Source organism: Mytilus galloprovincialis, chromosome 14, assembly GCF_965363235.1.
Source record: "Mytilus galloprovincialis chromosome 14, xbMytGall1.hap1.1, whole genome shotgun sequence".
NCBI classification, from domain to species: Eukaryota; Metazoa; Mollusca; class Bivalvia; order Mytilida; family Mytilidae; genus Mytilus; species Mytilus galloprovincialis.
Window position 1 is genome coordinate 4,373,755 of NC_134851.1, and position 13,476 is coordinate 4,387,230.

Consider the following 13,476-nt stretch of genomic DNA (forward strand, 5'->3'; position numbering starts at 1 on the left):
TATGATAAAAAAAAAAAATTATTTCACATAATTTTTTCATTGACAAACCTCCCCCCTCTTAACTTAATTTAGGAAAATTGATTTACCTGTATGGATATATATAAAATCGATTTTAAATTAACAAAACTTGCAGCAATGTCAACCCCCACCCCCAAACTATTTGATTTAAGTTTTTTTTATTCTACATCGATTTTTTGATGTCGTCACTTACCGACTAGACTAATGTTGGATATTTCTCGCTGACGCATTCTGGTTTTAATACGCAATTCAGCTCATTTAGAATGTAAAACTCCCTAATTAATCCAGATATAAACCTTCGAAATCATTATTCAGACAAAAATTTACTGTAACTGCATAAGAAATACACAAATGATAAAATACCAATTGATTACGGTGAATGAAAAAAAACAAGTCGCTTTGTAAGTAATTGATTGTACTAATCTAGTTTAAGGAGGTGGATATATGTTATTGTTTTTTTCTATTTATAATTAAATTTCATCGCGGAAAATTGAATATTTTGTCCATAAGTTTAACCGATCAAATGAAATATACAGAATAAAATTACGTGTAATGCCAATACATGATTAACAGATAATCAGACTTTAATTCTATACATACCCTCTCCCGCCCGAGCCCATTGTAGCGTTCTTGGATGTTATTTGATATAGTATAAGAATATTCTATTAGTTGATCATTTGATAAAGTTAAAGGTTTAGTTACATAAATATTAAAAAAGTTAAGAACTGGTACGAATAGAGCACATAAATGTAAAGAAGTAAAGAACTGGTACGAATAGAGCACATAAATGTAAAAAAATTTAGAAGTGGTACGAATAGAGCACATATATGTAAAAAAAAAAAGAACTGGTACAAATAGACACATTTATTTTAAAAAGTTAAGAACTGGTACGAATAGAGCACATAGATGTTAAAAAATTAAGAACTGGTACGAATAGAGCATATAAATGTGAAAAAGTAAAAGAACTGGTACGAAAAGAGCACATAAATGTAAAAAAAAGTTAAGAACTGGTACGAATAGAGCACATAAATGTAAAAAAGTAAAGAACTGGTACGAATAGAGCACATAGATGTTAAAAAATTAAGAACTGGTACGAATAGAGCATATAAATGTGAAAAAGTAAAAGAACTGGTACGAAAAGGGCACAAAATCGTGATACGTGTACTTGTAACACGAAAATAAATATCAATATATAAAGGTCACAGTAAACGTTTTGTAAAGACATATTATGCAATGCTCGTGTGTTGGCGCTTGTTTATAAACCGGTGCTCTTTTGTGTAATGTGGGACTGACGCGATCTCCTCTGTAGTCACATAGAGTCATGCAAATCCGCTGATGCACATTAACCTTTTTAAATTTTTATATTAGTTTAATATGAAAGTAAAACTCTCCAGTGGAGTTCAAGTTTTAAATTATTACTTTATATAAAAAAACATCCCGAGAAACCGATATCAGCCAGACTATGCGAACCTCAGATGCGAACGTACCTTTGATAAGCAAGGACGTTTAACAGGTTGGGAACAACCCCACTTTCCCGGGAAACCCCCAAATGTAGGGACAAACCCGTAAAACAGGTTCATAAAAACCCGCGAATCTGGGGACCCATGTGAATCGTGTCATTTCATTGAGAAAATCAGAAGAAACGCATCATGTCGAGACAAATAGTGAGTACCTTAGAACTTTCCTGTTACATTTATCATAAATATGTCTTAATTAGTTGTCTGGTTAACACTTGATCAGGCTGCTTACATTGCTTACTCATACCGAAAGTTCGTGTTCATGATACTTATCATTAAAATAATGAAAATATCTTATTTTTAAAACATCACTTCGTGGACTGACTATGCACTTCCATATCCACCATGTTGTTGAGTTGCAAGGTCAGGAGATTAAATTAAGCAATCAAAATTAAGCTACTTCAACAAAAATTCTTCTATTAATATGGAACGCACATTTACTTAAAAGTTATGAGTTTTGGCTTTTGATACAACAAGACCGTTGACAAATCCAAATATACGCTACTTTAATAAATTTCAATGTAATAAAAACAATTAAGATTGGTTTCATAATTGATGAATAAAAAAAAAAAAAACAAAACAACTACTTTAATCATGGTAGAAACTTATAAATATATATATTCTCAATCAATGAACGCATTTTTTTTTTTTATTAGGTCTGATTTTGAAATATTTAGGCCACATGTTAGCGATGTTCATCCCATTTATTATATTTTACATGTAGAAAATTGTCCTATTTGTTTCAATCCAATATAGGGCCGTGTATAAGTAAGACAAATACTCAACCCTACAAAAATGTCAAACTCTTTTATCATATTTATCGTAGACAAAGATAACAAAGACTGGGGAAAAAAGTATCATACCAATCCAAAGAATTACAAGCAGACCGTTGAGAAGACTGACAACAAAAAGAGCTGTAAATAACACATTCTCTAGGAGAAAAGACAATGTTTTTAATAAAGTATGTTTAGATAAAGTCATAATGCATTGCAAGCGATTTTATTATACAGTTTACACAAACTACTTTTTATCATTTAGATAAATTCATAAAATTAATACCTCTCTTCACTCTTGGTGTGACTAGGAATTTGGAATTTGTTGGTCGATTTCTTGTCGACCTCGTCCATTACTACATCACCATTTTTTTCCATTTGCATGGTTATAACTTTTAACTGCCTTTGGATAAATTCATTTCTGGAAACAAAGTTTCGTATAGATAAGAAACTCAATATTCAATGAAATAGTATCATAAGACATTCGATATGTCAATATTTGAGAAAATAAAAATACTAAAGTTAATCAAAATAATAACATATCTTATAGATTCATAAACAGTTTTGTATATCCTATTGTTTTTGTCTAACCTTTTTAACATGACTAATTTAATTTAAATTCTACATTTCCGCATTTATACCTAAAGGTCCTGAAATTAACATCTTGCTTGTCAGACTCTTTCACCATTTCAGCTTTCGCCATATTTTTGGCCTCTGTATCGGTCCTGTACCAAGTCTTTGGTGACAGGTTTTCTTTGCACTGTAGAATCGACTGTCTGTCAGGTACCACATGGATAAGAGTTGTTATGACACTGGGTTGGGATTTAAAGTCTGTTACTACCCTCCACTTACGTTGTAGAACCTGGAATAGAACGGTTTGTTTCAAAATAAGGCAAAACTAGCAACAAGTGTATATCAAACGGCAAACCTTTTCTTTGTTCAGTATATTTTTGAAACTTTTTAATTTTTTATAAAACGTGGGAATTTTAATTTACAGTACTACAACTATATTAAAAAAAATAAATTTAAACTGCAATGCAACTCAACCAAAATACCAGAACACAATGCTAATACAAACTGAATGGTTTGTGATAATGTAAAATGAGATTGATTGTTTATTGAATTATGTCCAGTGACAAATATATCATGCATGTTTAGGACAAAATGTATTTAATAATGAAAAGAAATTTAGAAATGTAGGTTGTTGTCAAAAAATGTAACTACATCTGTTCTTTTTGGACACTTTACCGCCTCTCTACTGTGGTCTTTAATCCAGTTTTGTAGCGTTGTATAGCTACCACATGGAACTCCGGGACAGTTGAGGAGGGCTGCATATTTACTCCCAGTTTTGTAGTAGGTAAGAAGATTCTGTGCGAAAGCTAACGGTGATATAAACTGGGTGTTTCTGAGGTTTCTGAGGTTCTGAGGTAGTATATGTTTTCAATACATTTCAAAATCTTCAAGTTGGTTTTTTTCAGTTTCTTTCATTTCATGTTGGATACCCATTAAAAAATTCAATACGGGTTGGTTCCGCTTAGAAATCCAATCTGAAAGAATAGTGATTGTTTCTATAGATTAATTTTGGAAATACATTTTTTTGTCAATACAAAGGAAGATATAAAAAAAAATTGAAATGTAATGACATCCGTAATGTAATGTATATATATCCGGCTAAAAAAATATGATAAAATATAAATGTAATACAATACTTTTGAGATCATTTGATATTATACCCTAATTGATTATAAAGTTTTGTACATTGATTACCAACATGTCTGAACATTTGCATTATAAAAATAAATATAACTGTACCTCATATGTTAAGCTGTTTAGCGATCCAAGCTACTATTAAACACTAAATTATTTATTTTTACCTGATACATCAAAAGTTTGCAACACTTGGTCATCTTTATATTCTGGAGATATAGTTCTTGAGTCTATCAACACATCTCTGGAAACTGACTGTCCAAGTGCGTAAGCTATACGCGCCATCTCCTCTACCGATAGGCGTCCACTGTCAATTGCTGACACTATCTCCTCTACCTTTTTCTCCTTGTCTTCTCTTGTCTTTTTTATTGGTGGCTGGTCTAGAAAATTATCAGTTCAGTACTGAATACAACCTGTACATAGAAATGTAGACTGTTCGAAAATGTCTCCGCGTTTCTTAAGTTCATCTTTGACTGCCTTTCTAACTTTTTTAGCGTCAAGTCTGATGACATTTCCGACCACTCCATTCTTCATATAATCTTTTAAGACTTTTAAAGCAGCACTTTTTTTCCTTTTTGATGACATCTGTAAATTTTCAAATAATTATGAATTGAACAGGAATTATGTTTTACTTTATTAATTAAAATCATTAAGTGATTGCTATATATATCTATTCGATACTGTAAATTATATCATTTCCCTCATTCTTAACAAAAAAGGTAAACGTAATGAACTTAATAACACGCTGTTTCAACTGTTAAAAGCATTTATATCACATTTGGAAAAAAAGATAACTATGTAAATTATAGCGCTTATGGTGATCTATATGTTTGTCTTAGGATCACGATCGTATTGCAAGATCAATCTCTATTGGCTCAATAAGTGATCATGTGCACCAACATTTGTTTCAAAATGACGGATGACTATATGAGAAGACGGCTGTTTAAAAATTTTCATCAAAACAAATAGTATTACTCACATTTTTGAAAACATAGATGGTAAATAATGAAAGGTACATACCTCCGGCTTTGCATACATCCACTTGTGCTGTCAAATTGTCATCATACATACAAAATCTATGCATTCTTCTATATAGAAAGTCCAACAGAATCCCGCCAAGCCATTATTTATTTGCGATTTCACTGAATTCTCGTGCGTTTTACATATCATTCAGACAGTCCCTGGTTTCAGGGGTTAAGTTGACCATGTTTTGTGAGACAACCCCTCGTTGTAGGGACACTACCGGTAAAGTGGGGTGGTTCCCAACATGCCCAACCTGTTTAGGCAGCAACCATTTGATTTTCGGGGGGGGGGGGGGGGGCTATAGTTTTTTTTTCTGGACAAATTTTTTTTTCACGACAAGTCGAAAACAATTTTTTTCTTTCAATTTTAGCATTACATATAGTGGCAGCTGAGGGTGAAACAAACAATTTTTTTTCTCAAAATCAAAAACAAATTATTTTTTTCTCCAAAAACTGGAAACAAACTTTTTTTCCAAAATAAACCATAGCCCCCCCCCCCCCCCCCCCGAAACTCAAATGGTTGCTGCCTTAATAATTTTAATAGGAAAACAAATCTCCAATATATGTAGGATTTCCAGGATTTCCAGGATCCGTATTCATGTTTTGGCAGCAGAGCTTACTAGTTTAAAGTAAGAGGTGTTTCCATGTTGAAAACTTTAATGTCCCTGTTTCACAAATATATTTTAAGCCGATTGTTTATAACTGTATCATCGACCTAGATATTAACCTAGATAATTATTATCAATATGGATAAATTACCTGTTTATTTGATGAAGTCTATAGAAAATGCATGTAGTATATTTGACAATATAACATTCACAATAAACGGGGATGAAAGTATTGCACGAATATCAATAATGTTCGGACAAAGTGGTAATAAGCAAAGTAAACGAAAATCAAAATCTACGGAACACCGAAATAACAAAAGAAAGGCTGAATATATTCAAAAAGTTGCAAAAGCAGATGCAAGTCAAGATAGAAATAAAAGTATTTTACAAGAAACTGTCAATATCGATGATGATCAATTAATGAAAAATGAAACCGCAAATATACGGAGCGCAAAAACAAACACTATAGTAGAGAACGGTGACCTTAAATTACAGGAAAAGAATGCACTTTTTTCAAACATACATTCCAAAAAAGTTCAATTGGAAGATTTAAACAAAGTAACAAAACAACCGGAAATAAGTGAGCATCAATTATTCGAAACTATGAAAACAGATGATAACGATACAACAATATCAACTTGAAATGAAAATCCAGAGCAGTCATATGAATCTAATAAAAAGGATGATGGAGATGATGATGATGATGACGACGATGATGATGACGATGATGATGACGACGACGATGGTGATAATGATATAATTGCAGTTGAAATCGACGATATCATTTCAAAAGCGGTGATAAAGAAAAGTAGACTGTTTTCTGATAAATTCATCGCGAAATTGAAAGGAACTGGAAATATTATAAGATATGATCGAGGATCTGATGAAGTAGAACAAGTGAATCCAAAAGATGTAGATTATCAAATATATAAGAAAAATGTACAACATGACTTTATGGACGTGAGAACTTACGGGTGCCGTCCGGATGATACTAATGATAAACTTTTATTGATGGCTAAATTTGCTTTTGACAAAAAATAACGGTATGTTTGAATGAAATGATTGATGTTTATATTAGATAAATTTTTGAATATTGATTTCCATGATTTCGAATAACTTTCTTTTCTGTAATATTTCAACTAACAAGTCTTTTAGTAAACAGCTTAGAATGTCAAAATAAAGTTGATATGTGACGGAATTTGAAAACCATCTGTATATATTCAATATTTATTTTCATGCTATAATAACCATTGTGACTGAGAGTAATGTTGTGCAATATAAATACAATTGATTGTTGTTGTATTTTATATGGTTTTTATTAAATGTCTTTTAAATCTAAAGATTAGAAAAAAAAGAAAAAAAAATATTAATGAATATTTTGTAATGTGTAAGAGTATGTATGTATGTAGTGCTGTTTGGACTATGTATAACGATTGTATAGTATGTATAGATATGTGGTATGATGAACTAAAAAACAAAAACAAAAACAATATTAGCCAGAGGGCCTTTATGCACTTTTATTTCTTTTGTATAGCCTTTTTCACACTTATATAAGTCTTGCTACTTATAGTATAATACCTTTTTATTTGCATTGAATATTTACAAAATTTTTTGCAATCAAAGGTACCCCTCTTTTTTCCCCCAAAAAAATGAAAAATTCTGTAAATGAAGCAAATACCGAAAATTCAATTGACATGATGAAGCTGACAGCAACTTATTCAAAATGAACACTGAAAGTGGTTTTTTATTCAGATAATAAGAGGGACACATAAAATTAAATAATTCTTTTAAGATATATCTTGGTTGGTAAGGACATTAAAAATCATTATGATTTCCGTTGGCAAAAAAAATTGAACTTAAGGAAGTTCACTTCTCAGTTTTAAAATAACAAGCTTTTCAAAACATTAATATATATTGATAAGGGATTAATAAAGGAACCAAAAGAGAGAACAAAATATATAGGTCTAAGTGCAATTTAGCTATTGAAATTTCGACGGGAAATGTTCTTTCTTGATTTTCCATAGCTTTACCATTGACAAGTTTAATGTTTAAGTTTCCAATTGTGAACTTTCCTTTTTTAAGTAGCAACATTCCATCAGCACCTGCATACGGGGTATATATCTCCCAATTGATACAATATTCCCGTGCTTGTATTTCCTATCATGATGTTCTTGATAGAGGGTTGCTGCTCACAATGAAGCTGTTAAACCAAGAGTTCCAAATGGTGAAGTTGAAATCATCTTTTCGTAAATTTTACGGACGCCATCACGGGTTGGTTGTCTGTTATGGAATAACCGTTTCACAAATGATATCGGATATGTTCATTACGTCGTAACTACAATTACCTTCCCTTTCATGAATGTGACCTACCGAATTAGACTATTTACCGGATTTGTTATCACATAAGCAACACGACGGGTGCCACAGGTGTAGCAGAACCTGCTTACTCTTTCGGAGCACCTGAGATCACCCCTAGTTTTAGTGGGGTTCTAGTTGTTTATTCTTTAGTGTTCTATGTTGTGTCATGTGTACAATTGTTTGTCTGTTTGTCTTTTCCATTTTTAGCCATGGTGCTGTCAGTTTATTTTCGATTTATGAGTTTGGCTGTCCCTTTGGTATCTTTCGTCCCTCTTTTAGGTTCTCAAAAACTATTAAAAAATAACAAAGATATTACAAGACTTTTACAGATTGCTTCTTATTGTACAAGTACAAAATTTAAAAAGAAAAATTGGAGTTAGTGGTTTAAATGTTTTAAAGCATTCAAATGAAGAAAACCAGAGGATTATGAAAATATGACAGACATTTCAAAACATGTACAATATGAATTGTAAACAAAAAATTGAACGCGCCCATGCCATAACTACGGTAGGCAGAGCTCCTCGAAAAAAATCAGATTTTGATATTTAATGAAGTGATTCTTAAAAGTTTTTGAGCGTATCTTGAACAGAATATACAATATTCCTTTCGTAGCTAAGTTTTAGTGACGATATAATGTACATTGATGTTAATAATTGAGAGATTCAAAGTCTAGAAGTCGTCTCAATTTTCAAAATGGCGGAAGCAAATGTAGATCCAAAGAGTTCGTCCAAGTCTTATGCTGAAGCAGTTTCTCCTAAGGACCAATCGTCAGACGACCAGTCAGTAAGTGAAGTTAAACCAATCTTCATCTTGGAACAAGACTTATTTGGTTCTAGTAAGCCCTCACAAGATCAGTACCTCACTCATCTCGAGCTATACAGAGCTGTTGAACATCTTGTAGACCCCAGCCATTTGAAAGCTTTACAAAGGGTTAGGGGATTATGGAGATTATATTTTGACAATCATGAAGACCGGGATAAAACACTTACAAATGGTATTGTTATTCGTAAAAAGCTAATTCATAAATATGCTAGAAATCCAAAAACTGCTGAAAATGAAAATCCTAACAATGTTCGAGTAAGAATAAAAAATATAACTTGCTCAGCAGATGACGGTCAAATTCAAAGAGCCCTTGAAGTTAAGAACTGTGTGGTACATACATTATTTCGTGAAAGGCTACGAGTTGATGGACGTGTAACAAATTGTCAGACTGGCGATCGCATTGCGATATGTGACCCAATACCAAATCCTTTGCCAAAATCTTTATTCATAGGTAAATACAAAGCAGTAACACTCCATCGAGGTCAAGTTGATACCCGTACAAACATTACATGCAATAAATGTCTACAAGAGGGACATAAATCTTATGAATGCCCAAACGATTGGGTGTGTCGAACATGTGGTGGCAGCGGTCATAAAGCAAGCTATTGCACTACTTGCCCAGATGATTGGGTATGTCAGACATGTGGGAAATCTGGTCACACAGCAAAATATTGCAATGCAGACTCTGATTCCTCTAGTGAAGGTAGCCAATATGAATCAGAATCAGATTCAGACATTCCCACACATCCAGAAAGCTGTCAAAATGATGTGTCACAAACAACCCAAGCAGCTGATGCAGAACATAAATCGCCTAACTTTACTTTCAACAAGCAGGCAAGCAACAATCTTGATGATCAATGAAACCTAAGTGAAAAAAGGCAAACCGACAAGTCAAAAAAGCTAAACGAGCAAAAAATAAAAAGAACAAACAAAATACAAATAAAGATCAGCCGAGCATGGAACGTTTCCTAGAAGAAGCCTTTAGAACTCCGTCAAACAAAACCAACGAAGAGAAAAAAACACGTACTAAACAAACAGCAAGTACTCCTACTGATGAGCTTCACAAGAGAGAAGACCTGTGAAAAAAACAAAATCCTAAGCTCATCTTAATTAAAACTATCAATTACAAATCTTCATGTTTTTAATATTGTATATATTGTATATATATCTTTGTTTACTTTGTATCATAAACATAGACTGTGTTTATCAAGTGAACAAAATTGTAATTTGTGAATGTGATATTGTAGATAGCATACATTCAAAAGAGAAATATCAGAATAGTTGTTTATTTAAAAATGTAGTAAATACAGCACATATGAAATTATTTGTAAATGAAATATGTATAGACTATAAATTTAAAGTAGGTAAATTAGCTTGGATAAAACAAAATCGTCCCAAGCACATCTAAAACAAAGGAAAATTGCTTCATTGGTTGGAGCACTAAATTAATGAAATGCAGGATCACCATGGGAAAAAAATCACATTTACTTCACATAGTCATCTAGAATTTGTTCATAGGCACACATTAATCCCTTGTCAAAAGATATTCTTCAAAACAAGTAAAAAACAGCCAGTCTTCTTTAATTATAAGATTACAGTTTCGGTAAATGACAATCTTCAGATGTTCCTTTCTTCAAGATACGAACATATTTCTACACAGTTAATTTTGCTAAACATCAGAGAAACAGATAAAAATATCCTCCTGTTCTTGAACTTAAATATCACACACTTTTTCGGTGTGCACATATTTCAAGAATTTAGCACTTCAAGTAAAGTCATTTGGCTAACAACATTCAGTGGTACGATTAATTCCATATCTGTAAAAGATAATAAAAGTTGTAAATACACAAGAACCACTCGCGCTATCAAAATTACAGTATGTGATACGTAACGTTTATGTTTACAAAATACCAGACGTTTTCGGAAAGTCAGTAATGAAACTAAAGATAGAAATTAACTTTACCTGTGTTATTTATAGGTCTAAAATAACTTGGTGTTTATCTGGGTCACGATACATAGAACAAGTTTATATAAATTGATAGATTTAAATAAATCGTTTAAGAGATTAACAATTAAACTTCTTTAATACTATAATGAAAACAAAAAACTTTCACATTTGCTCACTTAATTGTCAAGTTTAGCTAGAAAGGAAAAACGTTTAAGATTATTCTCTTGGTTTCAACAACAAAAATGCGACATTTTAATGGCACAAGAAACTAACTTGTCAAAAGATATGATAAAGCAAATTAACGACGAATTCCACGGCAAACATCTTCATAGCCTAGGCACAACAAATTCAAGTGGAGTGTCTTACTTTATTAATAAATCACTTGACTTTAAATTAATTAATGAATTTTGTGATAGAGAAGGGAGAATTATTATAATCAATATAGAAATTCAAGATAAGATTTTCACCTTAGTAAACTTGTATGCACCTAATGAACTTCATGCAAGAAACCAATTTTATAAAAAAAGTAAGTAAATTAATTGAAGAACACACTCTTGGTGCTTTAATAGTAGGGAGAGATATGAATGATCTTCTCTCAACTATAGATACAAAGAATAATAAACTACATAAAAAGTTTAAAAAGCCAGTCAATGGTTTGAAACAATCAATTAAAACACATAAATTGATAGACATTTGGAGACAATTAAATAAAGATAAAAAACAATACACATGGAAAAGGAAAAATTCTACAAATGAAGCTAGTAGAATAGACTTTTTTATAATATGCACACAAGTACGCATAAACACTGTATCTGCTGATATCAGGCCTGCACAAATTTCATTCACAGATCACCTGGCTATTTCAATTAAATTAGACATTTATGCAAACAATCGGGGTAAAGGATATTTTAAAATGAATAATAGTATATTGACTGATACTCAGTATAATAAACTAATAAATAGGTTAATTGAAAAGTATGAGGAAAATTTTAATCTTACAAATGTCCTAAATCAGTGGGACCTGCTAAAAACTGACATAAGAGAATCTACTATCCAATACTGTAAATCAAAAGCCAAAGAAAGTAAAAATAATATTTTAATAATGGAAAACAAACTAAATCTTTTAAATGAAAGAGTAGACAAATTACCTGATAGGAAAAATAATGAACTTTTTAATCAAATAAAAAATTTGGAAAAAGATTTAGAAGAGATTTATTCTTTTAAAGCCAAAGGAGCACAAGTTAGATCAAGAATAAAATGGATAGAGGAAGGGGAAAAAAATACTAAGTACTTTTTATCCCTAGAAAAGAATAGACAGGCAAAAAAATCTATTAATAAATTAATGACCAAAACCGGTGAGGTTACTGTTGATCAAAGTGAAATATTAGATGTAAGTAAAGAGTATTATAAATCTCTGTACAAAAGTACATGTCCCGAAACTGAAATTCTAAAGACATACATAGAAAATACCCCCATTGATCATTCTTTAAATCCTTGTGAAAGCAAACAAGTGGATGGTAAATTAACCTTAGAAGAGCTAACATCTTCTATTTATAATATGAAACTAAATAAGACTCCAGGCAAAGATGGCTTAACAGTTGAGTTTTATCGACAATTTTGGCCAAATTTAAAGCATATTGTATTGAATGTTTCTAACACATGTTATGATAACGAAACTTTATCTGAGACCCAAAAGATTGGGATAATATCATTGATTTTCAAAAAAAATGACCCTTTGTCTTTAGATAATTACCGTCCAATTACTTTGTTGAATACTGATGTAAAACTTATTACATATACCTTAGCACAAAGACTAAAAAAAATCTTACCCCTAATTATACATAGAGATCAAAATGGTTACGTTAAAAATCGATATATAGGATTCAACGTACGCCAAATTCAAGATATTATAGATTATGCTGAAAACTTTAATATTGATGGAGCTATACTATTTATTGATTTTTCTAAAGCATTCGATTCACTCGAATGGGACTTCATGCTGGAAACATTAAAAAAAATTGGATTTAACAAGTCTTTTCAAAAGTGGGTCAAAACACTTTATTGTGATATAAAAGGATGTATTTTGAATAACGGGTGGATTTCTGAAACCTTCGGGATTCAACGGGAAATTCGACAAGGATGCCCTTTAAGCGCGTTACTGTTTGTTTTATCTGTTGAAATACTGGCTTGTAGAATAAGAGATAATAATGATCTGAAAGGGATACAAATAAAAATTGATAAAAAAACTCATAGCCTAAAAATCTCACAGCTAGCAGATGATACAACTCTCTTTTTAAGATCTAAAAATGAAATAAAACATGCACTTAATTTAATAGAAACTTTTGGATCTTTTTCAGGACTTAAACTCAATAGAAACAAAACAGAAGGTATATGGTTAGGCAAACTAAAACACTGCAAAGACAAAGGAGTAGGTTCAGTAAGACCCCTTTTTGGCCCACAATTAAGCAGTTTTACAAAATTGTTAAAATGTAATCTTTTAGCTATTTTTTGGAAAGTAGAATGCTTCTGCTACATAAATATGTGCTGTTTTTGACAATACAATGTACATATATCGTGTACTAGCATCATAAAGTCATGCTTAATTACTGAAATCTTCACAATTATAGCATTTTAGTTAAATTTTAGACGGGTTCCGTCTTAAATGAAAGTGGCCGCAATCGTGTTCATTCATAATATTGAAAT